Source organism: Phalacrocorax aristotelis, chromosome 5 (assembly GCF_949628215.1).
Source record: "Phalacrocorax aristotelis chromosome 5, bGulAri2.1, whole genome shotgun sequence".
In the NCBI taxonomy this organism is placed as follows: Eukaryota; Metazoa; Chordata; class Aves; order Suliformes; family Phalacrocoracidae; genus Phalacrocorax; species Phalacrocorax aristotelis.
In genome coordinates, this window is record NC_134280.1 from 21,748,201 (window position 1) to 21,761,187 (window position 12,987).

At 37.5% G+C, this 12,987-nt stretch overlaps 1 protein-coding gene and 1 long non-coding RNA gene across 2 annotated transcripts in view; one reads left to right on the forward strand and one right to left on the reverse strand.

The window, feature by feature from the left end:
- Positions 1–11,012, forward strand: part of LOC142057410 (uncharacterized) — a 33,293-nt gene extending 22,281 nt beyond the window's left edge. The window contains exons 3-4 of the long non-coding RNA XR_012660627.1: positions 5,599–5,713; positions 8,486–11,012. This is a non-coding gene — a long non-coding RNA (uncharacterized LOC142057410). The remainder of the gene's footprint in view (positions 1–5,598; positions 5,714–8,485) is intronic.
- LOC142057409 (sodium channel protein type 2 subunit alpha-like) overlaps positions 1–12,987 on the reverse strand; it is an 83,844-nt gene that overhangs the window by 70,661 nt on the left and 196 nt on the right. The window lies entirely within an intron of this gene.

Below are 12,987 nucleotides of genomic sequence, written 5' to 3' on the forward strand. Positions count from 1 at the left end.
TGTGTAAGCCTAGGCTTCTTTTACCAGCTCTCTATTAGCCCTCAGCACCACCTGCCCCTCCAGCTCTCTGGCTTGTGCTCTACCAGGTGGAAGTCTGGAATATTTGCTGCAGGTTTTTGCTGGTTTGTTATCAAATTCTCCTGTTTTTCTGCTTAAGTATTGGTCCATCACTAACACAAGTCACCTCCGCAAAGCAACAGCAATAAATGATGTCAAACCAGCACAGCTCCCCAAAAAATGCAGCTGAAAGCTTCCCTCCTGACCAATGAAAATGAATTAGGAATTGAAAGAGAATGAGCACTTTAAGCTACCCCAAAAATCAAAGTTAAAAAAATTGAAGGCTTTGTATATTAGGCAAGTCCTCTTGAATAATAATAATAAAAAAAAAAGCACAGGAAATATGACAAAAACTAAGACAATAGAAGATAATAACATACTGCAGAACCCAAACCTATGGTTCATGTTTTACTGCTTCAACCTGGATTTGAAACAGTAAAAAATAATGTTCTCAAATCCTTACAATGTACACAGAACCTGTTTTTTAATCTATCAGAAAGGTCAAAACATTATTGTTCCCTTTAGGCCACAGCAGCAAAACTCATGTCTACCTATAATACAATATACATTTTTCTGTTAACTAAAAATTGCTAAAATTCTGAAGTAATCTTTAAGTTTATTTGCTGTTATGGATAACATTATTATGACATAATAAACATGATGGGATTTTTATTAGATGCTTCTAATGACTATTTTGAAAATTAATTTTGTTGCACTTTGATTTTCCATGTCGTAAATGAGGAGTTCTGTAAAATGGTTAGAGAGCATAACTGAACAGACATATCATTTGGAAGATTTTAGAAAGCAAATGTGCTTTGTCATGAGCTTTATAGACTGCAAACACATTTGTGTCAGGTTTTCTCCCTCAAATGTTGGAAAAGAATAAGGTGGGGGGTTTTTCCTTTTTGCAAATAAAAGAATACAGGAGAGAAGGAGGGGGGAAGAAGGCAGCTACATTCCCCCCGCAAGTGAACATACAGAAGGTGAACACTGGCTACAGAATGTAGGAGGCATAAAGCAAGGAGTACAGCCAGAGCTTTTTCAGTTCCTATTCTGGCCAGACAGGCTCCCTATACCTCACTTAATAGGCTCATTAGTGTAATCTGAGTCTACTTTTTGTGCCTCTCAAATTTCCTAGTGAGATTAAGCTGCTGTTCTGCAAATGGATACAGGCTGGGTGTGATCAGTAAAAACTGGCTCAGGTTATAGTGATACAGAGGCAAAATTCCCCAATCCACTTTTTGTCTTTGTGCAAACACCCCAAGAATGGAAAATTGCATCAGCATACATCATTGCGGAGATGTATGGCAGGATGTTCCTCTTGAAAGGGTTCACCTATCAGGTTCGAAAAGGATTTAGCACCTCCAGTGTATTATTGAATTTTTATATGTATCAGAAAAAAAACCTGTTTACTCATGATATCCATTTAAAAAGCCACAGAAGCAGAATAAGCCTGTAAAATTGACATTAGAGTTCAATACCAATTATTCCTTTCAGTTCATCAGCCTAAAATGCAGGGCTGTGCTGCTACAAGAGATTTTGAGTCTGTCAACCACTGGCAAAGTTCACTGTCTTCTTCCCAATAAACATGAGAGGATGAGAAGGAAAGAGAAAATTCTTGACGCTATGATGCGAGATCACAGGAGATAAAGACCAAAGCAGACATGTAAGAGAAACTTCTTTCTCATTACAAAGTCTTGCTAACCTACTTCCAGCTAAAAGTTCTGTCCACAGAAATGAGACACTTTGGAGTCACACTAATGCCACTGTTGATACTACATCCAAACCATACACAGAAAGCTTTACTTTCTAAATATTCTAATATGCACTAAACCCCCCCCCCATAAACTGCTGAACAAACGCAACCTTTAATGACACCTTTAATAAATCAGCAGCAAGAAACTATTAGCATACTTTAAGAGTTTCATATTCAGTTCTTCACAGAGGAGTGCCCTAAGAATTGCTGTGTCCCCTAAGTAAAGCCAGAACACAGAAGCTGGATGGAACCCTATCAACAATGACTGTTTTCCCAGTGTCCCACCTGGAGGTAACTGAGTTATGGGAACAGAACAGCAATTGACACAAAAACTTGCAGAATCTTTACAATGTGGAGTCTTAAACAGGACTGGAATGAAAGAAAAGCTCGCTTATTTGGCAACCTCAGTTACCCTTTTTCTTTCTCCTCACCCACTAAGGTAGTATAAAGTCTGTTTATATAAACTGCACCCCTAAATAAACATGCATGAGGAGATGTATTTAGGAAATAAGGCAATACAAGTATTACTAATTTCCTAAGCTTGTAAAGCAGTTTATACCAAAACTGCCAAATAGTAAGAATATCAGACAAACACAGAAGTGCTTGCTAATATGTTAGTGAAAAGATCTTGTTTTGGCTGCAGTTACAATATTTGAATTCACATTTAAGTTTTAACATGATCTAGGCTTTGAAGTTTCTCCATCTGTTTCTCCATCTGTTTTGCTCAGGGATGTAATTGTCTTTAAAAGAAAGTTTTTCCCTATGACCACTAAGTCTTTTCTGTAAAAGACTAAGTGAATTAACATTGTTATCAGTCATTTTAAGCCATTCATGTAATCGTAAGCCAGAACAATGGAACTTCAAGGCAGCTTTGGCAGTAGTTTTCTTTGAGGCTTGAATCTGAAAGTCTTTATATTTTCTTAATAATTTGTCCTCCCTCATCCCTTTTTCTTCTTGGCTTTCTATTTTACTTGGCTTTTATTGTGAGACAGGTCTGCATTAAGATTTATCTGGCAGTACATCCAGTGGACAAGAATACAACAGGAAACGTTTCTCCACTTGCACAAAACCATACAAAACACCACTGAAGACTCTAAAGGACAGCTGGAAACACATCTCTCATGTTTTCATTTATTAATTTTTGAAAAAATTACTCCTGTTCTAGATTGTGTAAACAACAATTATGGATAACAAAAAATGAATTGGATTAGATTAAGTTATTCTAAAACAAAACCCCAAAGTTAATGCTACCCATGCACTTGCGGGGGAAATGATGAACAAATAAACAAATATGACAGTATCCTCTAAAAGAAAACAAAATGCTGAATGAAAAACAAAGTGCAAATCTGAAGTAGTAAATTAATTTCATAATTATTTTCTTTTCACTGAAAATGTTTTGCCCTCCACATTTAAATTGAGAATTTCAAAATCAAGGTTGCACTGGCTGATACTGATTGCCAGCTGATACATGAATAAGAGGCAGCAGTAACACACTATACCACATTGGATTGTTGAAAAATATTGAAATATTGATAATTATTATATTACCATTACTGCTGATAATATTCCAATCAAACCAGGGAAATATATTCTGCAACCAGTTTCCTTGATTCAGAGTCCAATTTAATGGATGTCACTGCTATGTGCAATGTGAAACAACTTTCACCAATTAAGTATAAAAGATTCTTAAAGATCAACGAGAAAAGGATCAACGAGAAAAGGATAGACTTCTATGAGCTATTTCACAACAATCTGTAGACAAAGATAAATGTATTGTTCAGGTGCCATCCACTCTTCTAGTCACTGACAACATAAAAAGAATTCAAAAGAAATTTTTTTTTACCTCATACTAGTATGAAAGATATCTATATTTTCCCAAACATGCATAAAAACTCAATTATTAAGACTAAGGAGACAAAGTTGGTACTTTTATTAACCTCGCCCTTGATAAATTCTGAAATATTCATAATGTTTGCATTCATTATATCAGCTGCATGACCACATAACGAAAAAAAAAAATCTACCAAGTTCACGCTGTATTATCAGGGTGTGCCACTCAGTAGAAGAAAAAAAAAACCATAGAAACATGTCTGCCAATAATACCTATTTGGAAGTCACAGAACCATCTACTGGCTTGAAGTCACCGATTTTTGCTGCCTTGAACCCAGCAATTCACAACCCTTCTGAACAAGCCCACCTGGCACTTGGCATGGTTCAACAAGTCAGGTTGGATGGGGCTTTGAGCAACCTAATCCAGTGAGAGACGTCCCTGCCTGTCTATAATGACAGACAGGCCTTTCATCCCTGCCTGAAAGATGTCCCTTTCTCCAATACAGAGTGGTAAATACCCTTTTGATCATTACAGGACTCACCTCACACACATGAAAGCACTTCATAGAGTCCCACTTTTATTAAGACAGCGTGATCAGCAAAGTATCCAAATTGATTTCCCTGATAATTACTAGTGTTTGTTCATTATCAAATCCAGAGCCATTAGGAATACTTCAGGAAATAACACCTGTTAATCATTTACTTTGCAGCACAAAGCACCAGGTGAATATGGGTAACCTCCAGGCTGATCTTTGAAAATACACCTACAGTAACAATAACTAAAAGGAGTCATAAGCATTTAGGGGACAGACATTCCCCCAATTCTTTCAGCTCAGATTTGCAGCTGAAAAAGGCTATACCACCACATGCCTTTAAAAAACTGATGATTTAGAGCAACATAAAATGAGAATCCAGGTAAAGGATTACTGTTAAGATGACGGGTAGCTCATTCCATAATAGTGTATCAAATTCATTCTTCATGCAATTTTGTCATTTTAAGGGAGGCTCTGGAATCACCCCAAGGCAAATACGCAATTGAATGAAAGGGTCTCACTGTAAAACCTGGAGTAAATGTAGAGTAAGACAAGCAATTTGAGGGCTTTTTTTGCAATATTTCAAGGAATGAGAAGGGCTTGAGAGGCCATATTAACTACTTAACCCCTACATCAAAGCTGAGAGAGCAGAGGGCAAACTGCGTATACACAAAAGCTCTTGGGTGGATCCAAACATGAAATTTAAAGGAAACTATTAGAAATCATCATAATATGTTTTCTTTATGCAAAAATACTTTTTAAATTAAATACTTGAGCTATAAACAGACTTTAAAAACTCATTCATCTATGAAGATTTCGAACATACACTTCAGAATGTTCAGCAACATAGCATTTGCCATCATGCATCTTGCCATCAAAGTACTGTATGATTGGCTAAAGCTTTCTGTATTGACAACCATTGCTTAACATATGCACATTTATAAATTTTGTACGCAGAAGAAAATGAAGAGTGTAAAATTCAGAATGAGAAGTGCCAAAACTCAACCCCACAATTCTCTGCTGCCCTGGTGGATTGAAGACATCTTTTTAGGTGGCCATGTAAAAAAAAAATAAAATAAATAGATAAACAACAAAACCACAAACCAAACAAAAAAAACCCACAAACCAAAAACCAACAAAGTGTAATTTGGTACACAGACTATCTATTGTTCCTTGATGTAAGCACACAACTTTTCTTAATATACATGCAGTAGTACACAGTTCCCTAGAAACATGGGAGTCTTTCCCCTAAAGTGCTACATTGCTGCAGAGAGCAGCAATTATATTGCACAGTTGCAGAATTGCAAGAGATGTGCAGAAAACATTTATTTAAAAAGCACTATATAAAGTGCAGCAGCTGGTTTAAAAAAGTTATTTCTTTTTTATTATTATTATTTAATTCACCACCATTTTCTTTTTCAGGCAAAAAGAAAGCAGCTGCTTCAGACCAGACCACCAGAGCCACTGTACTTTATCAGCACTGTGGAATGACACTCAGCTACAAAACCTTCTGTGCTCCTTCCTTCCCAGTCATACAGTAGGAATAAATAATTTAATCAAGTACTCATCAGGAGAGGGGAATAGCCTGTTAGTCTGTGCCTGCATTCCTTCCCCCTCACCTCCTTGCATCTCTTAGAACTGCAGACAAGGTGGAAGTGTACATCCTTCTTTTTATCTGTGTATTTTATAGCTTAACCTCCATAACTTTATAGCTTAAGTTCCATGAGCTTAAGAAAAAAAATAAACTTCTGAGTATCTTCAAATTCACACATAGCTTTCTAAAATTAGAGTGAGTAAAGAACCAGTATAAACAGATGTTACAATTTTTTTAAAAGAACCAGAAAATTCATGCTGCATAAGAAACTAGAAGAATAGCACTAAAACAATACCACTTTTAGAAAATCAGTTACCAAAGACTTCTTCAATCCCCCAAATTAAACACCCATCTCCTTCTAAAAGATAGGTATAAGCACACATCCCTGTAATGCAAAACCATGAAAAAGGCAGTGGGTTTTGTGGCTAGCTCATTTGCTGGTAAACACATTTACATTTCTTAAATTACTTACAAAGTACCAAGCTACTGTCATTTGACATATTTGTCCAAAGACAGGAGGAACATTGTCGTCAGTCTGACTGACCAGGAGCAGATTCTAAACAGAAGAACTTAAAGATCATCCTTATTTATTATTTCAATTTAGGATGGACTAGAATCCTTGTAAACAACAAATACAAATGGAGTAGCAACTAGTGTCCTTGTTGGACACCCTTGTCCCACTTCTAGAGTTTTAACATGAATATTTTAACAATGTAGAAGCTTGGAAAACTGCTCTCAAACACACAATACACCTGTGTTTGGCCCTAGAATTGATGACATTTGCTTAAAATAATGGAAGTTGCTGTTCTGAGGCTTATAAATGCTTGATGCCATTTGCCTTCTGTTTCATCTGCTCCATGATTCCATTGCCACACTGTCAACCCTCACTCTAAAAAACAAAACTAGTCATCACTCTCCCAAGAACTAGAAATTTACTTATTTACTTTTTTCTTACACTGAAAGATAATGGTATGGTATGGAGGCTGTAACAAAAAATAACCCAAAACCACCAGACAAAGCCAAACAAACTAAGAACCACAAGAATAAACAAACCACAAAAAACAATCACAACCCAAAACACAAACCCTAAAAAACACTTTACAATATAAGAACTTAAGATTCATTTCTAGAATAGAGTGATTTGGTTTCAGTGCAGAACACCTTACTTCTATATCTCTGTCCCTCAGCAAAATTATGAGATAATTGTTCAGCATATCCATGCAGTACTATTTAATTTTAAAGTAATTCCTATGATTTGTCATCACAGAGTTGTCAAATCAATTTTTTTAGAGTAATAGAAACACTCTCTCACCCTCTGCATACCTTCAAATTACTAGGTAATTGTTTGAATCTTGTGGGCTACCGGTCCATTTGGCCACAAATGGAAATCCACAAAAAGCAAAGCATCATGCAGCAGAAAGTGCATAATTTTTACAATCTAGAAAAACAGTATTTTTGAAAGGCTCTGGAGAAGTTTTGGAATCCACAAAACAAAAAGGTGGAAAAGCACAAGGGTACGATAATTTCTGCACTCTCTTTTCATGACAGATAATACTTCTCAGAAAGCATCTGAAGACTTCATTGAGAATTGAATCAACTTCCTACAGCAGAAAACGAGACACGCTTAGTTTTGTAGTGTCTCATCACAGTCCACTGCAAGCTTCTGAACTTCTTTAAAATTATCATCTCAGATATATTGGTGCATGTTTCATGAAAACAGTATGTCCCTCATCCCTAGCTAGAAAACCACTGTGATTATTTAGAAATAAAATAAACTAAGATACTTTTGCTAATAATTGTAGACCATCACAAATCCAATGCCTGTTTACCTAGTGCAGCAAAGCCTTTGGAAGTCATTATTTAATTCCTTTTCATCATCCATGAAGTAGTACATCATCACTAGATTGAAAGAAAAAAAACCCTGCTTGAATTCAGCGAAAGGACAAAGACACAGCGAGATGAAAATAAAATGTGCCTCTAGGGATCAGGAGACGTAAGGAGGGTGAAGGGGAGAAAGACAAAATAAGTGATCACGGCTATTTGGTGCTCCAGACAAATGGACTCTTCTTTCATTCAATTTATTAAATCTAATTAACAAAATAATCTTTTTTAAGCCACAGAAACTGCTACAAAATATCATTAAATATCATCTCTGAAATATCATTAAGTATTAACCACAAGTATCTATACCCTGAAAGCTTTAAATCACATCTTCTCTATGTCAGTCTTCATCTTAAAAAAAAAAACAAACCTGAAAACTGAAACATCACTTGAAGGATATACAATAGATTTAAGTCTTTAAGATTATAAAGGTAAAAAACATAACAATTCTCCTTGTTTTTACTTACTTATATATTCTTTAAAAGTCATCCAAGATGTCACTCCAATTCTGAAATATCTTTTACCACCTAAAACTGAGGGTCATGTTATTAATGAAGTGAATAACTTGAGAGTAAGTTGAGGTCTCTTTTTAAAAAAAGAGCTGTATACTCTTTTTAACATGGAAAAATATAGTAAATCCTTCTTAAAAATACATTGGTTAGCCTGCAAACAGAAAAATAAGCTTCTGAGAATTAGAATCTATTATTGAATCCAAATGTAAGTTAACTAACATCTTCTTCTTAATAAGTGTGGTATAAAATATAAAGCTCAAAATTATCTAACACAATGGTCCACTCTGTCATGTAGTTACATCCTTTGAAATCTCACACACAGGCTACAGAAGAAACACAGGCTGCACTGATCAAGAATTCTGAATCTAACAGTGACAGGACTGACTGCAGACAGAGGCCAAGCAAGCTACTATTTTACATCCTCTAAGACAGACTGCGAGATCAACAGAAGTTCAACGCAACCTATCACCACCACTGCTTTATACCAAAGCTGGAGTCCCAAGTCCCAAGACAGAAGTACTGTAACAGAAAAAGAATTGTGTTTTTACTGGCATAGGAGAGAAGAAAAAATAGATTACACCATGAAAAATCAGTGTCTCCTTCATGGCACCCTTACTATGAGATGATTCCAAATATGAAGTTCCTTCATCCCCACTGCTCTCTATAGCCATGTTTACCCAAGCAGCGCCTCCACATATTATTTTCCTTAGTAAGTATCACCTCACTGGGACTGTTTTTAGAGCCCCACTCTCTGCTTTCTTTTCCTCAGTTGGCCTGTTATGTATTCTAAAACAACCAACACTAAAAGTACTCTGTCTGGTGATTTCAGCTCCTGAATAATGACCCTCCCCTCTCCCCACCAACTACCTAGGTAGAAAAAAAAAATATTAAAACACCTTGTGCATCAGAGAAATAAATCCAGTAAAACTTGTAGCAAATCAGAATTTTTTTTCAACAAAAAGCTGCAAAGCTTTTATAAACACATTGTAGCTACACAGCATATTTTAACTGCTTTCCTCTGCCTCTGACTGTACTGCTTAATCTGGCTACACATATTAGAAACTCCGAAGCATATCTTCAAATCACCAAATTTATTTCAATTCCTTTCAGGTTTTCTGCCTGAATATAAACCTTGCTGTAAGAGGAGGGTTCCCAGATGAATCAGCTGAGCAAGCACAGAAAAACACACCACTTGCTGGCCAACCACAACCTCAGCGCTGAGGCAGCGTGCAGCTCCCAGGCACCAGGTACCAGAGAAGCCACTGACAGATTTAGGGCAAAGAAGCACAAGTCCCTACGAGGTGGCAGACATCCAAAACAAACATTTCCTTACTAGCTGGCCAGCTGCTCATAGGGCACATTTCTCACTATTATAAAGTATTTGCATAGTAGTTGATCAAGCCAGATGGCCAAGAAGTATACATATGTTAATTAAGCATTTGGGTACTAGAAACAAAAAGTTCCTTCCTGGCTGCTACCTGATCAAACATGAAGCATCTTCTCTACAAGTGCAGTTAAACTGCCAGCTGCACAATTGTATCTAACCTGGGAGGGCAATCATTGTAGTGGGTGGAGGCAGCGGGAGAATAAGTCAGGAGGGAAGGATGGAGACATAAGGGTGGCTATGGCAAGAAAGATGAGGTGTGAAACACTCAAGAATTACTACCAGAAAGAAGAGAAATGCAGCAAATGTAGTAGGAAGGGGGGATGCAGCCTTTATACAATCTTTTATAGCCTATCCATGGATCTAGAAGTTATTTAAATACAGTAACAGTATTTGGGCAAAACACTTCCCAGGGACATTGTAAATATTCAAAGATCTATACCTGGAGACCTAGTAATGAACACAGAAGAATTTCAAATGGCATACTTCAGGCAGAAAAAAACCCTCATCAACGACATTGTAGCAAGGTAAATCGCTATCTATGAAAGTATTGTAAAGTTATATGCACCTTAAAATAAGATCAAAGTGGGTTTCAAGATTGTTTGCTATTCGGTTATTTTTCCTCCATAATATCTTCTCACTGTATTATCTACTCATTTTCATACCTGGATAATCTGTACAGTAAATCATAGTTGCCCAGATACAAAATGAAACAGTGAATCAAATGCTAAGGGCTTGCCTAGCCTTTTCCAGGAGCTCAGGCAGCAAGACTTGGTGGTCTCTCAGGAGTACCCACAAGACAGAGCAAAACTAGCGACAACGTGCCTACTGCTCCTTTCGGTGCAGCATAAATGGCATCAGATCTCCACACCCCAGCAAGTACACTGGGCATAGTACCAGTCCCTATGGCATGCCAGTGCTGCTGGCCCCCAGGTGCAAGGAACAGCCGCTAAAGAATGTGTACTCCAGCCCATCTGCAGAAGCAGGTAATGCTGCCAGGGCACAGAGGACACTTTATGCCTCTGGGTTACTCAGCCCACTCTGATCTTTCTGAAGATTAAATTATGCCAGTTTTCTCTCCATGTGTTCTGGACTGTATGCACATATGCAGTCCCAAAGGACATGCTGCAGAAGGCATCCAACTTAGTGTCTCTATAAAAAAATTAAACGAGGACATATGTGCTTAAAGGATCGGATCCAGGGATAGTCTGTTTCCTTGGACCGGAATAAGGTGGTATGTCTTCTATATGCTATCGCTGTTTATTAGTAGTAACTACATATTACACAATAAATTAGATTATATGAATAAATTAGATTTATATGAAGAAAAAGAAAGTATTTATCTTTTCAGCATTACCTCAAAGCTTCATCCTTGCCTCAAACAAGAGAAATGCATTTTAAAATAAAATATTGAAGGCAAAAACTGTCCATATCTATATTGTACTGTTCGTTATAAAACCTTGGATTAACAAAATCTATTCAAAGGCCTACAAATTTGTTCACATCTCATTCTATTTATCTGTACTTTGCATTTCTTTTAATGTGTGTAATTTGAAAATCAACAATCATCTCACTCGTTTCAATTTCTCTCTGTTGAACTTCAGCTGCAAACACTGAATAATGTTTTAAATATGAAAGGGGCAATGGTTACTTTTGTGTGTCTTAAAAATAATATAAAAGCATGAATGCCTGAGATTTATACAAATCTTGTCTTTTCATCAAATCTGTGTTGGTATAAACTTCCGCTAAATACACCTTTAGAAGACCATATAAAAAAACACATTATTTTAAAAACTATTTAAGGAAGAAAAAAATAGAAAACCAAAAACACTCAAGAGCCTAGATGAAATGGTCCTCTCGAATCCCTAACATCGACAGGTGACAGGGATGGCTTGTGGGTGAAGCTGACATCAAATGCCTTGGTCTGGCTGACGGCCAGCCTGGCCCTTAGCAAACCTTGCAGCACCCTGTGCGCACCTCTGACTGCCCTGAACCTCAGCGTGCGACGCACACAACGGAGCTCTGCTTTCCCACCCTGACACGCCCTTCTCCATCAGGACTGGCCAAGGAGCTGCTGCATTTCTCACAGAGAGATCAGAGTCAACATACAGGGTGGATTCTTCCTATTTGCCTGCAACAGCTACGTTTGGCAAACAAGAACGACGACATGATGACTGATCAGATTCTAATAAAAAGTACATTTTCAGTCCACTTAGAAGCTGGAAGACATTTCCCACACACACACTATTGACATGAAAGTGCAATTTCAGATCTCCCTTTCGTTTCATATAAAAATTCATGGCTTAATTGTGCTGTGGTGCTAACTTCCATGCATATATTTGCTCTAAAAGAGGTGGGGGGGGGGACACATATCAAATTTTCTTTTCTCTTCCACTAGTTAATTTTGGGTTTTGCACCTGACTCAAACTAGAAGTCTTTTTAATATATATCAGAAACAATGAGATACTCTGGTAACAAAGAAACATTATATAGATTGGAGCCCTCAAGTTAAATGGCAAAAATCTGAATTTACATAAGTAAGGGAAAAGTGTATCAAGATTAATTTTCTTGATGAAAAACTTCCCACCGCATGACTTTTCGTAAATCAACCAGGTACTGTCGTATAAGGGCTGCTCCCACCATTTGTGTTCCTACTAAGATTTTTTTGAGGCTGAAGCAGTACCACTCGTGGAAAGCACAAGGTCTGCTTTTTCTAAATTACCACTCCTTGTTGAAGAATCACGGCAAACCAATTTGGATAAACAAAATAGCTTTGCTCTACCCAGAGTACGAGGTGGCATGCGAGAAGTTTAGCGTTAAGGTAACACGGCAGATAAGAACGATTAATGCGTCGGGTTTTTATTTTCTACACAAATACCCAGCGGATCAGGCTGCCCGAGATGAGAACATGTTGTTCCTCCCAGCTTTTCCTGTTGCTCTCTCTCTCCTCTGTGGCCTTCTTCCATCTTTCTACAGATGTGGTCACCACTGCTTAGCAACCAGGGGGACGGGACATGATGGCACAGACGAAAATCCTCCATCTAGAGCTCACCCTGCTCCACCTCCGCGGCTGCAAACTATCTTTCACGGCAAATTAAGAAGAATACGTTTCCTTCGTTGCCTCAGAGATACCAAGCGGGATCTCAGATGTAGCTTGGTGTGAACTGAATTTTCTTTCCTCGGTGGTGTACAGGAGAGAATTTAACAAGCTCAGAGCTAGAAGAACATGAGGCTTGCCGGTAAAACAGCACCCCAAACGCTAATACCAGTTAAAAAGAAAAAAAAAAAAAAAAAGAAAAAAGAAAAAAGTAAAGGAGGATAAAAAAAGGAGAAAAATCCAGATGCCACGGTGATGGGGAAAGGGAAAGGCAATAATAGAAAGACTAGAGAATCAACCGAACACACTACCTACTTTTACTCCGTGCGCCAGCCGTTCCGCA